The sequence below is a fragment of the Bos javanicus genome, chromosome 17 (assembly GCF_032452875.1).
Source record: "Bos javanicus breed banteng chromosome 17, ARS-OSU_banteng_1.0, whole genome shotgun sequence".
Lineage (NCBI taxonomy): Eukaryota > Metazoa > Chordata > Mammalia > Artiodactyla > Bovidae > Bos > Bos javanicus.
Window position 1 is genome coordinate 68,778,063 of NC_083884.1, and position 23,529 is coordinate 68,801,591.

Sequence of the window (23,529 nt, forward strand, 5' to 3'; positions counted from 1 at the left end):
GGTTTGGTCACAGGTGGGTGTCCCCTGCAACCCTGGGGGCCCTGACTCCTAGGCCAAGCCCAGCCTAGCGCCCCTGGGAATGAGATCCCCGGCTGTGTCTCAAGAGCCAAAGGAAGGTACTGGCCGACTGGAGCAGGGTCTCTTAGCAGCCACCCCCCCATCACAGGCACTGCTGGGAAGTAAGTGTGAAGTTTGCCACATACCTGAGCTCAGGGCACTGTGACCGAGCAATTTGCCATGGTATCCCTAGGAGCACCTGTGTTTGGGACACTTATCTGTGTCACACCTTCCCAGAGCACGTCACCTGGGGCCTTTTATTGCAGCGATTCTCACCTGGGGTGGGGGTGGGGGGCAGGAAAACGCGTGTGCGCACACACACCTCCCTAATGTCATCTGGCAGTATCAGGAGACCTGTTTGGTTTTCAGACAGAAATATCCAGGAGAGGGTGGGGGTGGGGTGGGGCTGCTGCTGGCATCAAGCAAGTGGAAGCTGGGGATGCTGCCTTGCTGCTCAGCACCCCTCGATGCACAGGCCAGGCCTCCCTAACAACAAAGGACACTCTGGCCCCGGATGTTAACTAATGTCAACGTTGAGAAGCCCCGTCTCTCTGGGACACGTGCTGTCTCCCTGAGCAGACCCTTAATTCCCACTTCTTTCTTGCTTCTGTGCCCACTGGCCTCTGGCACGAAGGCAGGGCCATGGTGTCTGGTGGTGTGTTGGCTGAAGTGCGTGATCCGCGTCAGGGCACGTTTGTTTCTGCGTGAGGAGTGTGGGGAGCAGGATTTGCACGGATGCGTTGTGCCTTCACCACCCAGGCCCCCTGCACTCCTCTGTGCACCTCACCCTGGGCCGGTTCACCTCCCTCTGTCTTCATTTCTCCACACTGTCCTCTGTAAAGAGCGTTGTGATGATTTTAAAAAATGACGTCCGTCAGTCTCAGAGGGTGTGAATATTCGGCAAATATCAGTTTCCTCCCCGCTGTAAACATACTCCTGAGATGAGGTGGGTTTCTGGCTGGAGAGGAAGTTTGGAAGGCTCCTCAGATTTATTTTAAGGAGCACTTGGGTACATACCTCCCATATTTGGTTAAAAAGGAAAGCAAGAAAGGAACTTAGTAAAAGAAATCAGATCAGGAAGAAAAGATTGGCATGATATGAATGGAAAAAGGAAAATCTCAGGGAATACCACTTTGCTTCTCACGTCCTGTGTCTGGTTTGAAAGTCACAAACTTTTAATGGGATGCTTTTCTTCTTCACCTAAATCTTCCAGGAACCTCTTGGTTAACAGGCTATATTAAGCACAAGACTTTTTTTTTTTTTTTTTTTAAAGCTAGATCTGAGACATTTTCAGCTATAAAAGGCTAACCGAAACTTTTCTTTGAAATCCCCTGAAAGGCTTTAGGCAGTTTTGACGGTAGAGCGAGTGAATACAGCAAAATAATGTTTCTGGCGGTCTGAGGCTGCCGGCCACCTCCCCGGACCGGGGGAAGCCTGGCTCATAGCACTCCCCTGGCTACTGTCCCCTCCAACTGAACCAGGCTCTCAATAGAGCAGAGGCCACAAACGAGACTGTCCTAGGAAACGGGCTGGTGTGACAGGCCAGCAGAAAAGACCATCAGAAGTAGCTAATGGGGCTTCCCCGGTGGTCCAGCGGTAAAGAATCCACCTGCCAATTCAGGGGACACTGGTTTGATGCCTGGTCCGGGAAGATCCCACCTGTCTCGGGACAACAACTGAGCCCAAGCTCTAGAGCCCCCGCGCAGCAATGAAGACCCAGTGCAGCCAAAAATAAATAAACAAAATTTTAAAGTAGCCGATGACCTTGTCTACTTTTGAGAGGCCGTTCTGAATTATAAATGAAGTTAGAACCTAACACAGTAAGTCATGGTAATGTGTACAGAAACAGTTCCAAGTCAGGTGACCTGCATCTCTGGAGATCAGCCCCAAGGCTCCATCTACTTACTCTCTGCCCAGGCTGGGCAGAGAGTCCCACTGGGTGCAGATGCAGAGGAGCAGGGATGCTGGCCAGATTTGTCTGCTAACTGTGGACAGAAGCCATTTCTCTGCCTCATTGTCTTTCGAATTTGTTCCCCGTACAGAAAGCACTGTATTTCATCTGATAAAAGGTAGCATTTTGCTTTGGTGATCTTACTTTCCAAATCAGACTTCGGGCCCTGTAGTCTAATACGTTTTGTGCTGTTTTAAGTTTGAGACAGTCTTAACAATTGGGATACTGAAACCCTTTAAATCCTGCCTCATTTTTGCTAGTTATAAAAATACTAAAGAGTACCAACACTTTCCAGTAGTTCTAAGCACTGCTGGATAAAATAAATATCTAGTCTGCCTGAAGATCTTGGGCTATTTTTCCTCCTCTGCGTCTCTTACGTCTCCTGCATTGGCAGCCAGGTTCCTTACCCACTAGTGCCGCCTGGGAAGCCCATTTCACAAGTATTGACTCTTAAATGAACCTCAGAGAAAAGAATATGATGTTTGCTAGGAACCTTTGTTATTTTGGCTCAGTCTTTAGAAATCAGATTTTAAAGCGGTTAGCTTCAAAATCTTTTTTAAAAAAAATCTGTAAATATAGTAAATTGTTTGTTTTTGGTTTGCTTTTGGCCATAAAGTTGGATTAAGGGGTTGGATAAAGGGGTCCCACGTTTCCTGCCCTTGCAGTGGAAGCTCTGAGTCTTAACCACTGGACCACCAGGGAAGTCCCTAGATTTTTTTTTTTAGATGAGTTATTTTTGTAATATTTTCCCTTTTTTTAGAGTTTCAATTAATAGAATCTTAACATTTTATAATCCCTTATTTTAAAGATATACCCCAAATTTATAGCATTAACTTATTTTACTGTTTCTATAACTAACAATTTTCTGGTCCCTTTTCTTTTTTTTTTTAAAGCAATATAATAATTGTACACAGTCCTATATTCCTAGTGCCAAGAACAGTGCCTAGTACCTATATTGGGCACTTGGTGGATATTTGTTGCATGAAACAATTAATTATGGATTATTGAAAAACCGAAGGGGAAAGTCCAACTTTAATCTTACTCCTTCAATTCAAGTACTGTCAGTCTTGGTTTATTCCCTTCCAGTCTTCCAGGGAGTCCAAGTCTGATGTTTAATGTAATTATTACGAAGGTGTGCATCTCTATTCTGCCTTCTTAAACTTAATAACGCATGCTAGTCATTTGACCAGTTTTGTTACTTTTGTAACCTGTCCTTTCATTGGACATGACAGTGGAACATACCACTATGTAGTCGACCCCCACGGTTCAGTAATTAGATGGCTTCTGTTTTATTTTCAGTCCTTACAAAGAAGCCACACTGAAAGCTTTCTTCATGTAAGATGGACTTCCGTTGTTTTTTTTTTTTTCTCTCTCTCTCTTTGAATTATTCTCTCATGGTAATATTCCAGGAGCAGATTATAGATGAAAGGACATAAACATTTTTTAAGGACTCTTGCTGCAAACAGTTGCAAATTGCTTTTCAGGAAAGCTCCCTCAGTTTACCTTGCCACTAGTGAAGTAAGTGTGAACCATTTTCCACAGAAACAAACAGCTAACACTGACCGTTATAGTTACTGTGTTTCTTTACTGATTAGAAAGATAAAAATAGTACTTCATTGTTTCCTTTGCATTTCTTTGATTATCAGCAAGCATTAAGTGCCAAGCATCTTTCCATCTACTAATTAAATTTCCTCTCTTGTGAATTGTCTATTCTGGCCCCTTGCTCATTTATGGGTGGATCTTAATGTAGTTTTTTTTTTTTTTTTTTAATAGTAACATATTAATTCCTTGTTCGGAATGTCTTTAAACTGGCCCTTGTATTTACTAATTTTGTCTGTTTTAGCTTTCTTGGCATGCAGAAGCTTAAAGTTTGTACATAGCCATCACTCCTTCATGATTTCTCCTATTGCTTTTAAAGTTAATTATTTTAAAAAATAAATAAATAAAGTTAATTATTTTCTCCCCTCCCTCGCAAGCTTAGCATCATTTTGCCTTTTGCATTGTTTCTGTTATCATTGGTTTTCTTGTAATATATTACATCTTTAAATCACTCAATTTATTTTGATGTGTAACATCAGGGAGTGGCTAATTAGAGTCTCTGCCTTTCTCAAAGTTGTCATTTCCTTCGTTTTATGTATCTTCCTCCTTTAAAAAGATAACATATTCTGACCTACTGAAACCTATAGCAGACAGTATTATCTACTGTCAGATTCTGTATTCCTTTTAAGGCCAATAACACACTGTTTTAATTTTTGTTGTTTCAGAACATAGTCCCCCCGAGTTAAGTAAAATACGCTTGTTTGCAAACACTTTTTTGTTTTTTTGGCAAATTTATTTAGTTACTTAATTTTGCCACGCTGTGCAGCATATGGAATTAGTTAAGCAGGGATTGAACCCATTCCCCCTTTAGTGGAAGTGCAGAGTATTAACCACTGGGCTGCTGGGGAAGTCCTGCTTACAAAAACATTTAAAAGGATTAATCCATCGGTAAATCAACACAGCAAATGCCTGCTGTTGCTATTCTTTAGACCAGGGAATTCTAATTAAACCTCATTCTCTCCCACTCAGTAAGTATATCATGAAAGTATGAAAGTGTTAGTCACTCAGTCGTATCCGACTCTTTGCAACCCTTTGAACTGTGGCCCGCCAGGCTCCTCTGTCCATGGAATTCTCCAGGCAATGCGGAGTGGGTTGCCATTCCCTCCTCGAGGGGATCTTCCTGACCCTGGGATTAAACGCAGGTCTCCTGCATTGCAGGCAGATTCTTTAGCATCTGAGCCACCAGGAAACCCCTAAGTATATCATAGCCTGCCCCAACTCTGTCAGCATGGGGAGCTGCTTTCAGAATCTGTTCATCATCATATCCAAGTTTCACTCCATTTCAGCACACACACATAAGTTTTACTAGGAGGTGTATACAGTGGTTAAAACCAACTGCCAGTCAAGCCTATTTCAACTTTGAAATGCCCAAGATCTTTTCCCTATCAAAATTTTTCTACCCATTTCTGTTCAAGAAATAAGTTTTCAGATGATTGGACTCTACACAGAAATAGAAAAGAAATGACGGATCAGGTTGTTCCCACACAAAGGCTTCTTTTTATCTAAGTATAGAGTGGTCTTGGGGGGCTTCTCAGGTGGCTCAGTGGTAAAGAGTCCACCTGACAGTGCAGGAGACACAGGAGACACGGGTTCAATCCCTGGGTCAGGAAGATCCCCTGAAGAAGGAAACGGTAGCCCACTCTAGTATTCTTGCCTGGGAAATCCCATGGACAGAGGAGCCTGGCAGGCTGCAGTCCACGGGGCCACAAAGAGTCGGACACGACCGAGCACACATGTGGACACACAGTGGACTTTAGTATATTCACAGAATTGGGCCACCATCACTCACTATTAATTTTGGTATTTTCATAGTCTTTATATATAATGGACAGAAGTCCCTTATCAGATGTCTGAACGTTTTCATCAACCCGGAAAGAAACCATGTACCTCTGAGCCCTCATCTCCCGTCCATCCCAGGCATTCCATACATATGGAATCATGCAGAACGTGAACTTCTGTACCTGTTTCTTTTTGGCTTAGCCTGATGTCTTCAAGGTTCATCCACGTGGCAGTGAGCTGTCAGCACGTTGTTTCTTTTAATTGCCAAATAACAGTTCATTGTGTGTGTTCGTCGCTTGTTCATCCATCGATGTGCGGATAAAAACATTTAGATTGTTTCTGCTTTGGGGTTACTAGGGTGATGCTCCTATGGACATTTGTGTGCATGATCTTGTGTAGGTATCGGATTTCATCTATCTTGGGTAGGTAACTAAGAGTGGAGTTGCTGGGTCATGTGATAACTGTTTAGCCTTTGAGGAACTACCAAACTATTTTCCCAAGGGGGCCGCACGTTCTTTACTACTGCCGGCAGTGTATGATTCCTCCAAATGCTAGCCAACACTTGTTATTATCTGTCTTTTTGATTACAGCCATCCTCCTGGGTATGAAGTGGTGTCTCATTGTGGTTTTGCTTTGCATTTCCCTGTTGGATAATGATATTGAGCGCCTTTTCTATGTGCTTATTCAAAGTTTGCATATCTTTTATGAAGAAATATGAATAGCTATTCAGATCCTAAGAGTTCTTCATATATCCTTGATACCTGTCCCTTATCAAATATACAATTTGCAAATATTTTCTCCTATACTGGGGGTTTTCTTTCACTTTGTTGATGGTGTCCTTTGGAGCAGAAAAGCTTACATTTCAGCAGAGTCCAGTTAATCGATATTTTCTTTTAGTATCATGCCAAAGAAATCTCTGGAAAGCTCATTTTTTTTCTTTTAAATTTTATTGAAGTATAGTTGGTTTACAATGTTGTGTTCATTTCTGCTGTATAGCCAAGTGATGAGTTACACACATATATATTCCTCTTCACCTTCTTTTCCATTATGGTTTATCACTAGAAGGAAAGCTCTCTCTTTTACTGAGACCCACTAGTTTTCCTTATTGGTCATATATTTAAGGCCCTCCTGGGATTTGTAATAAAGAATTTACCGTCTTTCCCCCTCAAGAAGCTTAAAGCTAACAGAGGGCCAGGAGACACTGGCCCGCCACTTCCCAGAATCCCAGCAGATGCCTATGAACGCGGGTGCCCCCGCCGACCAGGCTCAGGGACCCGATTTCTCAGGCTTAAGGTTATATTCTGTCAGGCTTACGTAGAGAAGACAAGACAGTCTACCAAAACAAAGGGAAAGACAGAGCCAATTTTGAAGTGCTACAGGAAGGATGTAGGCGAGTGACAGCTGTCAGCGAGGTGCCCACCTCCATTGTGCTGTTAGTGCCTTGGAGAAGACAGTGGCTCACAAGTCCCATTTTAGAACATTCAGGATCTTGAAAAATCTTTCCAAAATAACTTTTCTCTTAAAAGGTTTTGCAATGAGCACTGGCACTGTGAAAAGAACTCCCTAACTGTTGGCCATACCCTTGTTCTACAGAGAGGGTGTAGGTGTCTCTGGGGTCGAGAGTCATCGACTGGGATGATGTCCTCCCAAGAACACGGGCAGTGTGGGGGCCTTCCTCTGAGTTCTGGCCGTAACCACCGCCGGCCTGCAAGGCCTCACTTCAGACCACTCAGCCTTGGCAAGCATGTGCTTCAGAAAGTCCCTGGCCGAAACCAGGGCTGATAGACAGACCCACGTGGCAGCGGGAGCCGGTGGTGCAGATGCATCTCACTTGCTAGACGTGAGGTTCTTCTCCTAGGTTCTTTTCATGAGGTCGGAAGCACTGAGAAGGGTGGGGCGGGGGGGGAGCTTTTTGCAGTTATTTGTGTCATGTATAGAGCTTCCCTGGTGGCTCCCAGTGGTAAAGAACCTGCTTGCCAATGTAGGAGACAAGGGTTCAATCCCTGGGTTGGAAAGATCCCCTGGAGAAGGAAATGGCAGCCCACTCCAGTGTTCTTGCCTGGAGAATCCCCATGGACAGAGGAGCCTGGTGGGCTACAGTCCATGAGTTGGACATGACGGAGCACACGTGCACGTGTCATTTGCGGCATCTGAAATTTATCTCAGAGAAGACAACGGCACCCCACTCCAGTACTCTTGCCTGGAAAATCCCATGGATGGAGGAGCCTGGTGGGCTGCAGTCCATGGGGTCGCAAAGAGTCGGACACGACTGAGCGACTTCACTTTCACTTTTCACTTTCATGCATTGGAGAAGGAAATGGCAACCCACTCCAGTGTGCTTGCCTGGAGAATCCCAGGGATGGGGGAGCCTGGTGGGCTGCCATCTATGGGGTCACACAGAGTCGGACACGACTGAAGTGACTTAGCAGCAGCAGCAGCAGAAATTCATCTAAGACCCTGAAAATACTATTTGTTGCTTACACACCCCATTTTTCCTGTTAACACAGTCTTCAGTTCCTCTGCTTGTATTACAGTGCAGTTGGCTTTTCTATCACAAGTATGTTAGATGGATGGATGGATGACTGGATGCAGTAGGCTACCACACAGAATGTTTACTTGACATGGAAATGGACTCTTCCCCTAAAGGTCAAAATAGAATCAGTTTGTTTTGCAAAAGGATTACCTGTTGTAGAATTGCTTTCAACTATGCTCACTGCCCTGCAAACCAACCCGTGCCCCGCCCCCAAAAATTAAAGACAAATGCAGTATGTACCCATCTCTTAAGCGTTGCGTTCTGTTAGGAAGCTGGTGTTAGATAAAGCCTCATCTCTTCCCAGGCCCCCACCCTCTTTATCCCTCTGTGCTATTGTCATCTCTGCTTAGGTTGGGCTTTCTTCTCTGAATGAGAGAAACTAAGAAAATTGCCTGTTTTAGGCAATGCAGGTGTGTTTCAGAGATTTAGAGTTAAGAAGTCAAGTAAATGTTTTGGCAGCCCAACAAAGGTAAGAAAGGGAGAAGGTACCTAATGGGCCTTTCAAATTACAGGCCTGTCCAAACACCACCTTCCCCAGGAGCCGCTGGTCAGGGCCAAAGCCTGCCCTGCTCAGTGGCAGCCATGAGGCCAGGCTGAGAAGTGGGCTCACTTCTCTCACTGGCCCTGGCCCTGTGCCCAGCAGGATGCTGTTGGACTTTGATTCAGTCCCACCCGAGAGAAAAGATTCTCATCAGTCAGGGCAAGAGCTTTCCTCCTTAACAGACTCTAATCACATCACTTCCGCTTCCTTGCTGGGGAAAAAAAAATCACAGATAGATTCCCCCCACCCCCACCCCCACCTCCCCGACCCCTCGTTTAAATTGGAACCCTGAAGAGATGGGGCATAGCATCGCAGATAACTTGTTCAGTGTAACTTCCTTCATCTTGAGTGTTGGGAGGTGGACAACTATGAGAGGACCCGGAAGCAGTAAGTCTCAGGGGGGCGAGGATCCGGGGGCGGCATCCAGGTGCACCACGAGCACATCAGTCTAGGTGGTTTCTGGGTCCCTGGTTTAAGAGCAGAGACATCCTTGAGGGAGGTAACTCTGCCAGTAGTGTGTCTTCTCCGTTCAAACCATGCCTTGCGTCTCTTCTGAGAAGAGAACAGCAGACATGAAAGCTGCCTCTCTTCCTTGCCCCGCACCCCGCACCCCCCACCCCCACCCCAGCGGCCTCCACTGGATCACCTTGGCAGGGCCTCATCCGAGGAGGAGGGTGGAAGGAGGGAGGTGGGAGCACGGGGCGGCTCCTTTGATCACCTCCCTCCGGGTTCCAGGCCCCGCCGCCAGCAGGCCAGCCAAAGGGCCGGCTCTACTGATCTGATGAGGTGCTGAATGGGACCCGAGGGGCAGTGACGGGAGCGAGAAGAAAGCCTCGGGAATGAAAAGGAAACCCCGTGAACCTGCTTGGCTTCACTGGCCAGATTCTCCTACCAGGGAGCCGCTCAGTTCCTGCCAGCCCCCGCGGGCCGTCTGCCCCTCCTGCCTCCGCTTTTCAGACCCCCGTGTGTGTTTGACGTTTGAATCGAGGCTGCTCTCGCTGGTTCTCAGGCTGGGAACCCACTGTGCCTGTTTCCATGGTCACTGGGAAGCGCTCAGCGCCATGTGCTTCAAAGGGAACCTTTCCCCTCCGGGCGCTCGCACTGCCTGCCCCAGGCGGCCACACAATGAGCGGCTCCTCCGAGCCAGGCCTCTGACCCTCACTGCCCGGGCTGAGGGAAGCCTCCCCTCCGCCCAGTGCGGCTCTGCCGCCTGAGTGTGTGTTGGCGTGCGCTGGTCTCGCATGCCCCGGTGGGCTTGGATGGGATGTAGAGATCACAGGTTGGTGAGAGTTTGGGGAGCCTTTCTGAAACTGAAGGAAAGAACCAAGCCCGAGCCCCTTACAGTTGGAAAAGAGTGGCCTCCTTTGGGGCAGGAGAGGGCAAGGGAGAGGAGGCTGGATTGAGGAAGGTCGTGGGACCAGCAGGTGGTGGGACTGGCAGGTCGTGGGTGACTTCCTCTGCTAGACCCGCGTCTTTAGGGTCAGCAGAGAATGGAATCCATGTAGATGGCCCTGCTTCGTGTCCCAGGAGCCAGGGTGGTCCGGGTGGTACCTGTTCATTCCTCCAGGACCACAGATGGCGGAGCAGTCACCCCGCCCCGCCTCCCGGCTTGACTTCTGTCTTCACTCTTTGTTGAATAACGCAGAGGAGTGGAGCCTCTCACATCATTTGTAGAGACAGAGGCAGTGTCAATGATCTGGGAGGGCTCCTGGATGGTGTTGCCAGAATTAAAAGATGAAATGTCCCCTGAGAACTCACCTTTCAGATATCAGGCCTGCCCCCTTCCCTCGGAGCCCAAATGTTAATTTCTGCCTTGGGCTTCCTGAACTAGAGGCGTGTGGGAAACTGGATGTTTCTCCAGCTGTTAATTTGCTACCTAGCTCTGCGTGTGTGGGTACTCAGTTGCTCTGTCATGTCTGACTCTTTGTGACCCCATGGACTGTAGCCCACCAGGCACCTCTGTCTATGGGATTCTCCCGGTAAGAACACTGGAGTGGGTTGCCATTTCCTTTTCCAGGGGATCTTCCCGACCCAGAGATCCAACCTGCATCTCCTGTGTCTCCTGCATTGGCAGGCAGATTCTTTACCACTAAGCCACCTGCCTTTTATAATATTTTGATCACACGTCCTGTTTTTTCTCTTGCTCATTTGCCCTGTCTATAAAAACTCAATTTGGTTCCTTTTTACAAAGCTACCCGAAACGGTCCCTCTCTCATTTGCCTGCTCAGATGATGAGGCTAGAACATACCATGGTGGCACAAGCTCTCTGTATTCAAGAATGTCATCCTCACCACGTCCTGTTTGGTGGGCAGAATGCGTGCTCCAAACTGTATTCTTACCAGTGGGAGCAGGAGACGGTGAGCTGTTCAGGGTCTGGCCGTGGGGTCTTGGGGTTGCGGATCACCCACGTGCGCTGCGGGGTGATCCAGGGTCTGAGCCGACTCTCTCGAGAGTCTTGATCCACCTCAACATGCAGAAGTTAATGTGGTGTGATGATTTACTTTGGCCCTGTTAGCTTGTCGGTCATGTGACTTGAAGAAACTAGGAAAGAGAGGAGTCTTGATTCACTTGAACCTGTTGGGTTTTCTGCCTCGCCTTCCTCCCCAGGGCCAGGCCTGTCTGACTTGGACGTAGCACTGCAAGGCTGAACGAACGAGGACTGTTTTCTTTCTGTGTGTTCTCAGGACAGAACTCGGTGAGACGGGCGTGGGATGGCGGGTGGAGACCACACAGGCTCTTGCCTTGAATTTAGCCATTCTTCAGAAGAATGTGGTTGGGTTTTCACCCCTTGGGGTGACAGAGGATGAGATGGTTGGATGGCATCACCGACTCATTGAACATGAGTTTGAGCAAGCTCTGGGAGATGGTGAAGGACAGGGAAGCCTGGCGTGCTGCAGTCCATGGGGTCGCAAAGAGTTGGACACGACTTAGTGACTAAGCAACAACAAAAAATGCCAGTGACTATCCTTCTTGGCAGCTTCATAGAAGGATTGGGAAACTTAGATGTCTCTCACCACTCGAAACTGATTCTCCAGTTTCAGTTCTGTGGTTTGTCTGTATTCTGTAGCTACGATAATCTCGGGAGCCAGTTAATCTTTTTTGTTACCAAGGAGGTCTGTTCAGTTATTGGGCCAGGATTTGTGATTGAAGGTGTGGATGTGTACAGGGATGTAAATTTTATCTGAAGTCTCAGAACTATAGCTTCCCACACACTCCTTTGCCCTGGTCTCTCAACCGTTAGCAGGCAGCTTCAGGATGTCCATAAGGCTCGAGCCACCCTCTGGGCACCATGAGGCCATCATAGAGAGAGCCTCAGGACTGACTTCTTCAGGTCTTTGCTCATACATCACTTTCTCTTAAAAGTCTTTCTGGACTGGTGGTGTGTTAGCGAGCAAAGGCTTCCAGAAGAGGGGAACCTGAACTCTCAAGGATGGTTGGGTTTGGGGTAAGAAACTGCAGGAGGGAGGGAAACTCCTGGAGTAGGGCTGGCAGGAATAGCAAAGCCCTTGCTGTGTCCCAGGGTGGGGTGGCCAGAAAGAGAGATTGGACTGGGTCTCGTGGTTTTAGAGGACAGAAGAGCCCTTTGGTAGGGAGGGCATTTCCAGGGAGCATGTCAAGAGGTGTGCAAAAGAGGAGCACGCAGTGGAGGGAACTGGGAGTGCTTAGGCCCAGACACAGAATCCCAGTTTGGGCATTTCTATAATGTTGCTGTAAATTGCTGTTCTGTGGCAGTTTAAGTAAAAAGAGGAATAAACTCAAAGAGGTCTTAAAATGTAGACTCCAAGAGGATTTTTACATGACTGAACTGAAGTGGTACTTGGTAGAACCTGCCCGGCCAACACGAACACAAACAGGGGCTCTAATTTCCCTTCCCCTGTGGCGTTTATTGTTTTTACCCTGAATCTTCTCTCTGCTTTGTGGTTCTGTATGTATATATGGAGTTTCCCTGGTGGCTCAGACAGAAAAGAATCTGCCTGCAATGCAGGCGACCCGGGTTCAACCCCTGATTTGGGACGATCCCCTGGAGAAGGGAAAGGCTACCCACTCCGGTATTCTTCCCTGGAGAATCCTGTGGACAGAGAAGCCTGGTGGCCTACAGTCCTTATGGTCACAAAGAGTCGGACACAGCTGAGCGACTAACACTTATCATTTTAAGCATTTTCAAGTGTACAGTTCTGTGGCATGAAGTACTGTCACATTTTGTGCGACCATCACCACCGTCCATCTCAGAACTTTCTCCTTTTCTCCAGTTGAGACTCTGTACCCTTTAAACACCAGCTCCCCATCCATCCCTCTCCCTAGCCCCTCCCTGGCAGCTACCACTGTCCTTTCTGTCTCTGTGAATTTGATTACTCCAGGTGCTTCCTGTCAGTTGGGTCAAGTCATGTTTGTCCTTTCATATGCTTTTCCCTTAGCACGATGTATTCAAGGTGCGTCCATGTTGTAGCACGTATCAGAATTTCTTCCCTTTTTACGGTTGAGTAATATCTTTGTGTGTGCACGTTTGTTTATGCATTCATCGCTCAATGGATGATTGGGGTGTTTCCATCTTTCAGCTGCTGTGAATAATGTTACTATGAACACAGATATACAAATGTCTCTTCAAGACCCTACTTTCAGTTCTTTTGGGTCTATACCCAAAAACAGAAGTGCTGAACCATATGGTAATTCTGTGCCTAACTCTTTGAGGGATCCCACCACACCATTCTCCACAACAGTTGCCCCATTTTGCATTCCCACCAGTAATGAACAGGGGTTCAGTTTTCTCCACATCCTCTCAACACTTCTTGTGTTTTGTTTTCTCATAGTCATCTTTAGGGGTGTGAGGTGATTTTTTCATTGTGATTTTGATTTGCGTTTTCCTAATGATTAGTGAGGGCTTCCCAAGTGGTAAAGAACCTGCATGCCAATGCAGGAGATGTAGGAGACGTGAGTTTGATCCCTGGCTCAGGAAGATCTCCTGGAGGAATGCACAGCAACCCACTCCAGTATTCTTGCCAGGAGAATGCCATGGACAGAGGAGCCTGGTGGGTTACAATCCATGGAGTCGCACAGAGTTGGACACGACCAAAGTGACCTAGCACTCACACACACACGCAGTGATTAGTGTTGGTGCGCATCTTTTCTTGTACTTATTGGCTATTTGTATATCTGCTTTGGATAAGGACTGTTCAAGTCCTTTGCCCATTTTTTAACTGAGTTGAGATCCAGATTCTCTCTTTTCTTTTTCTGTTTGTGGCCTTGTGCTTCTGATGTCTCTTCTCTCTTTTGCACTTGCTCCTTAATTCATCGCCCGCTAACATTTTTCTTACACGTAGAAAGTTATGGAAACACATCCTACTCCTTAGTCTCGGTTTAGAATTTACTGTTGTCCTGAGAGTTCCAGAAAGGAAGAGAACGTTTTGCTTCCCAGGCCGGGCTCTCGACTCCCTGTGTTGGAAGATGCGCTGTTGTGGATGCAAAGAATGATACGGAACCACACAGAAAGTTCCGAGGCCGTTCCGAGGCCGGCCGCAGGGGTCCAGCAGGCTGGCCGCACTATTCTGCGGTCGACCTCTCGCAAACGGGGAGCTCCTGTTGGCCTCCGTGGCCAGCTGCCACCGGCCCCACGGTGTGAATGGTGAGGAAGTGGGGGCTGGCGGCTGGCGGCGCTCCAGGATGTAGCCTCTGCTGGCGGGGAACCAAGGCGGAGGGGAAAACACGCTTGTGTATGAGAGAAATAGTGCCAGTTCCAAAACCTATAATTCCCAAGTTTAAAAAAAAAAAAAAGGCGGGAGGGGAAAAGATTTTTCAACCAAACTGTGCTTTTATCTTTCGATTCTGAATGGGAGATTGTTCACACAGCTAAGCTGGCTGCTGAAGCCAGGCCAGTTAAAACAATATGCAGGCAGCTCCCCTCCAAGTAACCAGAAACTGTTGGCTCAAAGGCGCCCGAGCCGAGGAACCAACCTGCTGGGAGACGTTTTCCAAGTAACTCCAAGCAACGGCCTGAATGTAAATTCTCCTGCTGGGGAATGGCACTTTGGCAAATGAAGACCCTAATTAGAGATGGAAGGGTTTCTATTTTGTTTTTCTTTAATCCTTACCCTGGGGCCTTTGCAGGGCCGCCATGTCTCTGCTTGTGTGCAAAGACATTTCCAGCTCCTCTTTGTAACCAGATCCTCTTTGGGGAAAGAAGCAACAAGCTGACAATGCGGGCCCACCACCGCGGCCGGGGGGCACCCCGCCACCGGCCTCACCCCAGACAAAGAGCTCGGGCTGGGCCGAGAGCCGGGTCACCTGGACTGACCAGGTCGTTTGAAGCCGATGGCTAAGTTGGAGCCCAGGCCACCACCACCGCCCCCAGCCCCCTCGCCCCTCGCCCCATGAGCCGCTCAAATCCACGCTTAGACTGCAAGCAAAGTTTCTCAAGTCCCGAAGGAGAACAGTGCGAACAACATGCAAAGCAGCGGAGGGGCGCTGCCGCTTGGAGGTGCCGAGGCCAAGGTGGAGTTGGAACCGGGTGGCAGGGCCTCTCATGTCTTCAGCCTCACATCCGTGAGGCTGAGGGGCCGTGCTCCTTTTCAGACTCATCACCTCTTGGTATCTTTGCCAGAACTCCATGGAGAGAGGAGCCTGGTGGGCTACAGTCCATGGGTTCTCAAAGAGTCAGACATGACTGAGTAGCTAACACTTTCACCTCTTAGTTCTTGAATATCCCGAAGTATCACAGGTGTAGAGAATCTACCCACACCAGTTTCGTTCTGTCTTGTGTACATCGTTGATTTGCCCAAGGACCCTCAGGGGCTAGCACAGATGGTCTCACTCATTTTTCTCTCTCTTGTCCTAAAAAGGCAAATGAGCAGTGTTCTCTGCGCCCAAAGTACCGGGCTGTGGGCAGAGGACAGAACAAACTGGACGATTCTAGATGATGAAGATGAGCACGAGTTATGCACCGTTCCTCGGTGCTCTTCAGGGAGTCCGTCGTCCGTCACGTTGGGAGGCGTGGGAAGGACACGTGAGAAGCCATGTGCCTGCGCATCTTATGCTGTCACCTGCTGGGTCACTGGATGCTTGTGCCCAATGAGCGCCTTCAAAAGTTCCTGAGGGAAAATGGCACGTTCTGGAGTTGCATATAGGAAGGACGCCTCTCCTGAGCTGCTATTCCCTGTGCACGGAGCCCTGGGCCACACTGGGTCCGGAGAGTCTCCTCTGATGGTCACAACTTCCAACCTCCTTTAAGATGAATATGCCAAGTCTCGGGGAGGACAGTTGCCCGCAGCCACCTCTTGGCTCTGTCCAGGCCCCCAAGTAACTCCAGACCTGCCCTAGGCCACCCAACTCCTCTTTGCCCATCAGTTCTGTCCTTTGCATTAGAAGTTGAGCCTAGAGATGGTGGTTCTTCCACTTGTGTATGTGTAACAGTCCAGTCACAGGACTGGAAAAGATCAGTTTTCATTCCAATCCCAAAGAAAGGCAATGCCAAAGAAAGCTCAAACTACTGTGCAATTGCGCTCATCTCACATGCTAGCGAAGTAATGCTCAAAATTCTCCAAGTCAGGTTTCAACAGTACGTGAACTGTGAACTTCCAGATGTTCAAGCTGGATTTAGAAAAGGGAGAGGAACCAGAGATCCAATTGCCAACATCCTTTGGATCATCAAAAAAGCGAGAGAGTTCCAGAAAAACATCTACTTCTGTTTTATTGATTATGCCAAAGCCTTTGACTGTGTGGATCACAATAAACTGTGGAAAATTCTTAAAGAGATGGGAATACCAGATCACCTGACCTGCCTCCTGAGAAATCTGTATGCAGATCAAGAAACAACAGAACTGGACATGGAACAACAGACTGGTTCCAAGTCAGAAAAGGAGTACATCAAGGCTATATGTTGTCACCTTGCTTATTTAACTTATATGCAGAGTATATCATGGGAAATGCTGGACTGGATGAAGCACAAGCTGGAATCAAGATTGCCAGGAGAAATATCAATAACCTAAGATATGCAGATGACACCACACTTATGGCAGAAAGCAAAGAACTAAAGAACCTCTTGATAAAAGTGAAAGAGGAGAGGGAAAAAGTTGGCTTAAAACCCAACATTCAGGAAACGAAGATCATGGCATCTGGTCCCATCACTTCATGGGAAATAGATGGGGAAACAATGGAAACAGTGACAAACTTTATCTTGGGGGGCTCCAAAATCACTGCAGATGGTGACTGCAGCCATGAAATTAAAAGATACTTGCTTCTTGGAAGAAGAGTTATGACCAACCTAGTGAAGTGAAAGTGAAGTGAAGTCACTCAGTCGTGTCCGACGCTTAGCAGCCCCATGGACTACAGCCCACCAGGCTCCTCCGTCCATGGGATTTTCCCTGCAAGAGTACTGGAGTGGGATGCCACTGCCTTCTCCAATGACCAACTTAGACAGCATGTTAAAAAGCAGAGACGTTATTTTGGCAACAAAGGTCTAGTCAAAGCTGTGGTTTTCCCAGTGGTCATGTGTGGATGTGAGAGTGGGACTATAAAGGAAGCTGGGCGCTGAAGAACTGATGCTTTTGAACTGTGGTGTTGGAGAAGATGCTTGAGAGTCCCTTGTACTGCAAAGAGATCCAACCAGTCCATCTTAAAGGAAATCAGCCCTGAATATTCATTGGAAGGACTGATGCTGAACCTGAAACTCCAATACTTTGGCCACCTGATGCGAATAACTGACTCACTAGAAAAGACCCTGATGCTGGGCAAGATTGAAGGCGGGAGGAGAAGGGGACGAAAGGGGGTGAGATGGTGGGATGGCATCACTGACTCAATGGACATGAATTTGAATAAGCTCCAGGAGTTGGTGAAGGACAAGGAAGCCTGGCGTGTTGCAGTCCATGGGGTTGCAAAGAGTCGCACATGACTGAGTGACTGAACTGAACTGAACTGAACAGGGCAGATGGATTCCTAACCAACAGTCCATGCCCCCACTGGGGAGGAGCCCACCACTGCCACCCACTCCTGTTGTCCTGAGCCCAAGGGCCATGTCCACTGCGCCTGTTTCCCAGAAGCCCTCAACCCACTCAGACAGTCTGAAGTGCAGCTTCAGGGAGCCCCAGGGAGTCTGTCTGTTCATGCTGTGCCTGTGGTCAGGCCACTGCAGCTTGTCCACCATCGGGCCGGGTGATGCCTGTGAGGAGCTTCCCATCAGCGCCAGCTACTGGCCTGGTTCCAGCCTCGCATCCATGCTTTAATTTTCAACAGAGCTTCTAGAAACTACTTGAAGTCCCGGGGAAATAGGCAGATCGACACGAAAGTGAAGTGCACGTCGCTCAGTTGGGTCCGACTCTTTGTGACCCCATGGACTATACAGTCCATGGAATTCTCCAGGCTAGAATACTGGAGTGCGTAGCCGTTCCCTTCTCCAGGGGATCTTCCCAACCCAAGGATTGAACTCAGGTCTCCTGCATTGCAGGCGGATTCTTTACCAGCTAAGCTACCAGGGAAGCCCAGATAAGACAACCAAGTTTCTAGAGGTCCCATTGATCCTTTTAAAAAGATAAGACAGAGACTGCCCTGGTGGTCCAGTGGTTAAGAATCCACCTTGCAATGCGGGGGACATGGATTTGATCCCTGGTCGGGGAACTAAGATCCCACAGGCCTCCGATCAGCATACAACTGAGGGAGCTACAACTAGAGAGACATGGGTTTGATCCCTCCTCTGGGGGATCTTCCAGTGTGAGGCAGCCAATAAATACATAAGTACTTTTTGAAAAAAACTTTAAATAAAAAAAAAATAAAAAGATAAGACAAAAGGAAACCTTCCCACCATGCCCTCGATTTATCTTTTTGCTTTTCAAAAGTTTTGTGCTTAAGTGACAGAACGTGGTAGCAACTTGACCCATGTTGTTATAAAAAAAATCTTCGCCATGTTACACACTCATGGCTAACTTAAAGAAAGCTGTATCAGACTGAAAAGAGGGAATACAGTCATCTGCATGTCAGCTTGTACCTAATGGCTTGTACCTGGGCTTCCCCGATGGCTCAGATGGTAAAGAATCCGCCTGCAATGCAGGAGACCCGGGTTTGATCCCTGGGTCGGGAAGATCCCCCAGAGAAGGAAATGGCTACCCACTCCAGTATTCTTACCTGGAGAATTCCATGGACAGAGCTGGTGGGCTACAGTCCATGAGGTTGCAAAGAGTCAGACACGACCAAGTGACTATTTTTTTCTTTTTGTACCTAATAAACAGCTTATACCATTGCCTGCTAAACTTGTTACGACAGCGGGCTTGGAAGAGGGCCCAAGTGTTAAGAACCAAACTCGATCACAGATTCTTGATTGCCAGTGTGACTGTCAGCACAGTGACACAGAGAACTGCGATGCTGTACTCCATTAGCGTGAGGAACTGGGGGCAGGGTTGGGCACCATTCTCTGACATAAGCAACCACAGACGTCACAGATACTGGTGGCGGTCTTTTTCCAGACCAGCCTAGCATTGCTAATAATGGTAAAATATCTCCATGCTCTGAAGGAAAAAAAGAAAAAACCAGTGCCAAAGTCTTCATAGTTTTAATATTGTTCCCTAAATATCTTTCCCCTGTATTTTTCCTCTTGCCCTGGTTATTTCCATGTTGCTGCTGGGAAAGCACACAAGACATCCAAGGGCTGACCCCGAGGATCCTCGCCAAAATCTTGCCCCTAGGAAGAGATGAGAAATGTCACCGGAAGTACCCCTGTTGTTTTTCTTGCTTTGTGTTACTGTTGTGCAGTTACCCAGTTGTGTCCGACTCTTTGCGACCTCCATGGACTGCAGCACTCCAGGCTTCCCTGTCCGTCCCTGTCTCCCAGAGTTTGCTCACTCATGTCCATTGAGTTAGTGATGCCATCCAACCATCTCATCCTCTGCCACCTGCTTCTCCTCCCGCCTTCTTTCCCAGCATCAGGGTCTTTTCCAATGAGTCAGCTCTTCACATCAGGTAACCAAATTATTGGAGTTTCAACTTCAGCATCAGTCCTTCCAATGAATATTCAGGGTTGATGTTCCCCCCCCGCCCGCCCCACTTTTTAAATTTTCTAAACAAGGCAGTTAATAGTGGTGGCATCTTTGATGGCCCTCAGTCATCTGAAGTTATTTGTTAATGCCCTGCATGCCCTCAGCCAGTCCCCCCAGAGCAGTCACCCTGTGAGCTGCCTGAGCTGTGTGCCAGGCTTGCTTGGGCAATGTGATTTCTCGTGTCCGTGGGATCCCCGAGCCCCGGCAGTTCAGCGCACTGCATAGAAGCCAGGGTGGGGATGAGAGCTTGTAGGCCATCTCACTGCAACCCCTGCATTTGCCCAGAGGCAAAGATGTACCAGGGCTCCCAGCAGTGGGGAAAGGATGCAACGAGCTCGACTCACAGCAGCTCCCTTTTGTGTAGAAGAACCGACTACATCTTTGGATTTCATTTCTCTGTTCATGAAGTAGCTCCTATGTCCCCATGCGTGCGTGCTTAGTCGCTCAGTCGTGTCTGACCCTTTGCAACCCTACGGACTGTAGGTAGCCCGCCAGGCTCCTCCATCTATGGGATTCTCCAGGCAAGAATACTGGAGTGGGTTGCCATTTCCACCTTCAGGGGATCTTCTGGACCCAGGGGTCGAACCCACATCTCCTGTGTCTCCTGCACTGGCAGGAGGATTCTTTACCTGATGAGCCCTTGGGAAGATCCCGTGTCCCAGGTCTTCTGCTCAATGCTGCCGATACAGTGGTAACTCGGATAGATAGGTCCCTTGCCCATAGGGGACTAGTGGGCAGTGAAGGGGGCGCAGAGACCCCTGGCAAGTACACACACACACACACACACACGACAGGCTGCTATGTGCATCTTGAGACCAGTAAACGGGTGGGAGGCTGGCTGCAGTGTCGCTGCACATAGGCTGCCTCAAGCGGAGAGCCTGCCAGAGTCAAGGTTCCCACACCTCTCACCACGTCCCCAGCGCCCGCCTCTGCACCGACCCAACCCGGGACCTGCTCTTTGGCACATCTGCTGCATGGGGGGGTCGCACTCTTGATTCCTGTGATTCCTGTCACTTTCTAACCATCAAGTGGAACTTCGCTTCCATATATGTTCATCTGCCAAGTAATAGAGCGAGAGCACTCGAGTCTTGCAGAAAGTTAACAACTTATTTGAGGTATCCTGTTAAATATTATCTATTAATGCTTGATTATTTGGTGACAACTTCTTTCAGATCCTCTAAAAGTTATCTAATGTACTGAGTGCTGTTAAAGGATGTGCTGTATGTAAAACCTTTATTCTAATAATTGCCTAAAACGTACTGTATGAGTTTTTTTTTTTTCCTTAATGGCTAGCTGTAGCCTAAGAAACCCAATGTTTAACCAAACCTTGAATGGAGGGACTTCCCTGGTGGTCCAGTGGCTAGGACTCTGCACTCCCAATGCAGGGGACATGGGTTCGATCTCTGGTTAGGGGACTAGATACCACTTGCTGCAACTAAGACCCAGCACAGCTAAATAAATAAATATTAAAACAAGAGAAAACTTTAATTAAAACCTAGGTTTCAGTGTATTGCTTTGGGTTAATATCCTTCCTTCCAGACTTTTTCTTTCCTTCTCCCAGTGGCTTTAAGAAGGGAGGGAAGGAAGGAAAGGGGAAAAGAAAAAAACATCCCCAAGCTATTGCAATGAAAACCGGCTTGGCTGGTGAAAGCTGTGTCTTCTACTCTGAATTAAATAATGTTGCAAGAGGTCAGCTGGCCATCCCTAGATAATGTCTGTGATCCCGGCAAAAGTCATGGCCACAGTTCACGGCAGAGCTTCCGGTGCACTGACCTCGCGGTCGCCTGAAAATCTAGACACCAGACCAACCCTGCGTCCCCTCAGCCACGATGATAAGTGCATGTGAGAAGGTGATGTGGTGTCTGACCACCCAAGGTAGATGCAAGTGTGGGCACAGGCTGTAATGAGCTAGAGAACTTTCTCTTTAGAAAAAAGGTGAATGAGAAGCAAGGCTTTGCCAGGGCAAGGGATGGGCGCTCTAGCAAATAAAAGGTTGCACTAGAACCCACTTCCTTTGTTCTGCTAAGTAAAGTCTTGCTAACACTGAATAATTATAGTGGGAAGAGTCTGAATGAGGCCATCCTTTCACTTGTTCAATGAAGGTTAATTTAAGGGACTTAAATTCAAGGGTTAATTTAATGAGACTTGAGATAAAGCTTGAATTTAGGGATTTTTGCAAATTACCTGTTAGAAGTAGTGGAAACAGAAGTGTATTTGTTCCTTTTATGCGAGTGACCTCTTAGCATTTAAGTGATTACTGATTAACCAAGGAGTTTTTTATTTGAAACTAAAACTTTTCATATTCTGATTTAAAGAACTTGACCTGGCTGAAGGCGGCTTACGTTGGGGAGCAGTGGGGGGTGGGATGGGGGGTGGGCAGGGTGCAGTATCTCAAGCAACATGACTTCAGCTGGAGAAATGTCCCTCTGGGCAAAGCTCCCCTTGTTCTAAGGAGCATGCCCAGTGGTGCACAAAGCCGCCTCTGCAACCCTTTTTCATCCAAGAGCCTTGAAATAGGAGAGAAATGCTTGCCTAGAGAGGACGGTCTGGTCCCTGTATTCTAGATAAACCAGGAGAGTACTGCTTTGCCCCACAAATGGTCTTCATCAGCCAGGACGCTGGCCCAGGCTCCTTCACGTGGTCCTCTCAGGGTTCCCAGCAGCAGAAGAGAGCCAGCCCAATGCACAGGCACTTAGCAAGCCTCCGCAGACATCACATGTGCTAACCAACCATTGGCCAAAGCCAGCGATAGGACCAAGCTCAAGCCCAAGGGCTGTAGAATTAAACTCTAGCTCCTGATGGCAGGAGCCACAAAGTATTGTGGCCAGATTTTCTTTTCTGTCTCCCTTGATAGGTGTGAATTTCTTGTTAACACTTGACCAGAGGAGCTATTTGATGTTTTGGGTCAACCGTGTAACTCATAATTGACCCAGGAAGGATGGGAGATCACGGTGGAGCACTTTAAATTCTGACGACTCACCTAACTGTGGAGGAGACCGTTTCGGTTCTGCTCCAGACGAAAGCTAAAGGTGGTACAGGGGAAAGCCAGTGCCACTGGTATTCGTGACAGCAAGCTAAAACGATTCCTAAACACATGGATATACCCGGTTCAAGACTCAAATTCCTTTCTCTCAAAGCAGCATTGTCTGATTCATAGCAATCAGCACTTGTTAGCACCATGACTCATTTGAGACTAGATCCTAGCTGCCATTCCTTGGTGCCTTCAGGGTGCTCACACCATGCCACGCACTCCGCACCCACAAACTGTCTGATCCCCTGAACAACCTTACAGAGTCCTATCGCTGGCTCACTTCTCTCCGAGCGGGAAGCCTACAAGTCAGATAGAAACAACGAACTCACGGGCACCTATTTAGGAAGTCAGAGAGTCCAGAATTTAAAAAAATAACAATTTATTTTCGGCTGCGCTTGGGTCTCCGTTGCTCCGAGCAGGTTTTCTCTAGTTGCAGGGGCTTCGTTGTGGTGCTTGGGCTTCTCACTGCGGGGACTTCACATTGCGGAGCAGAGGCTCCAGGGCGCAGGCTCAGTAGTCACCGGCTTTATCTGCCCACAGCACACGGAATCTTCCCCAGTGAGGGATGGAGCCTCGCGCCCCCTACACTGGCAAGTGGATTCTTATCCGCCTTATCAATTTTTAAAGAATCGCTCAGGCCAGTAGACTCCCAGGACTGTGGGCAGCTGGAGCAAGTGCACAGGGACACTTGCCACCCCCCATCCCCTCCAGTCCTGATCATCCCCCCTACACATGATCATCTCTCCCACCTACTGACCTGGGAGTCCAACTCCCCAGGGGCTCGGGACTGCCGGCCCAGCTTTCCCATTCATCCAGATTCACCGAGAGTGGATTGGTTTTAGAATGTTGAGACGAGATGTATCAGAAGGAGGTCTTAATCTTGCTCAGTCTGGATAATTTTTAAAACCAGCTTTAGAATTTTCCTATATCAGCTAATGCTAACAGCATTCACATGATGAAAACTATCTGTGTCTTAAAAATTTTGCTTTTAAGCAGTTAAGAGCAATAATGGGGAAAGAATGT

At 48.0% G+C, this 23,529-nt stretch overlaps 1 protein-coding gene across 1 annotated transcript in view; it reads left to right on the plus strand.

The window, feature by feature from the left end:
• ZNRF3 (zinc and ring finger 3) overlaps positions 1-23,529 on the plus strand; it is a 144,913-nt gene that overhangs the window by 90,419 nt on the left and 30,965 nt on the right. The window lies entirely within an intron of this gene.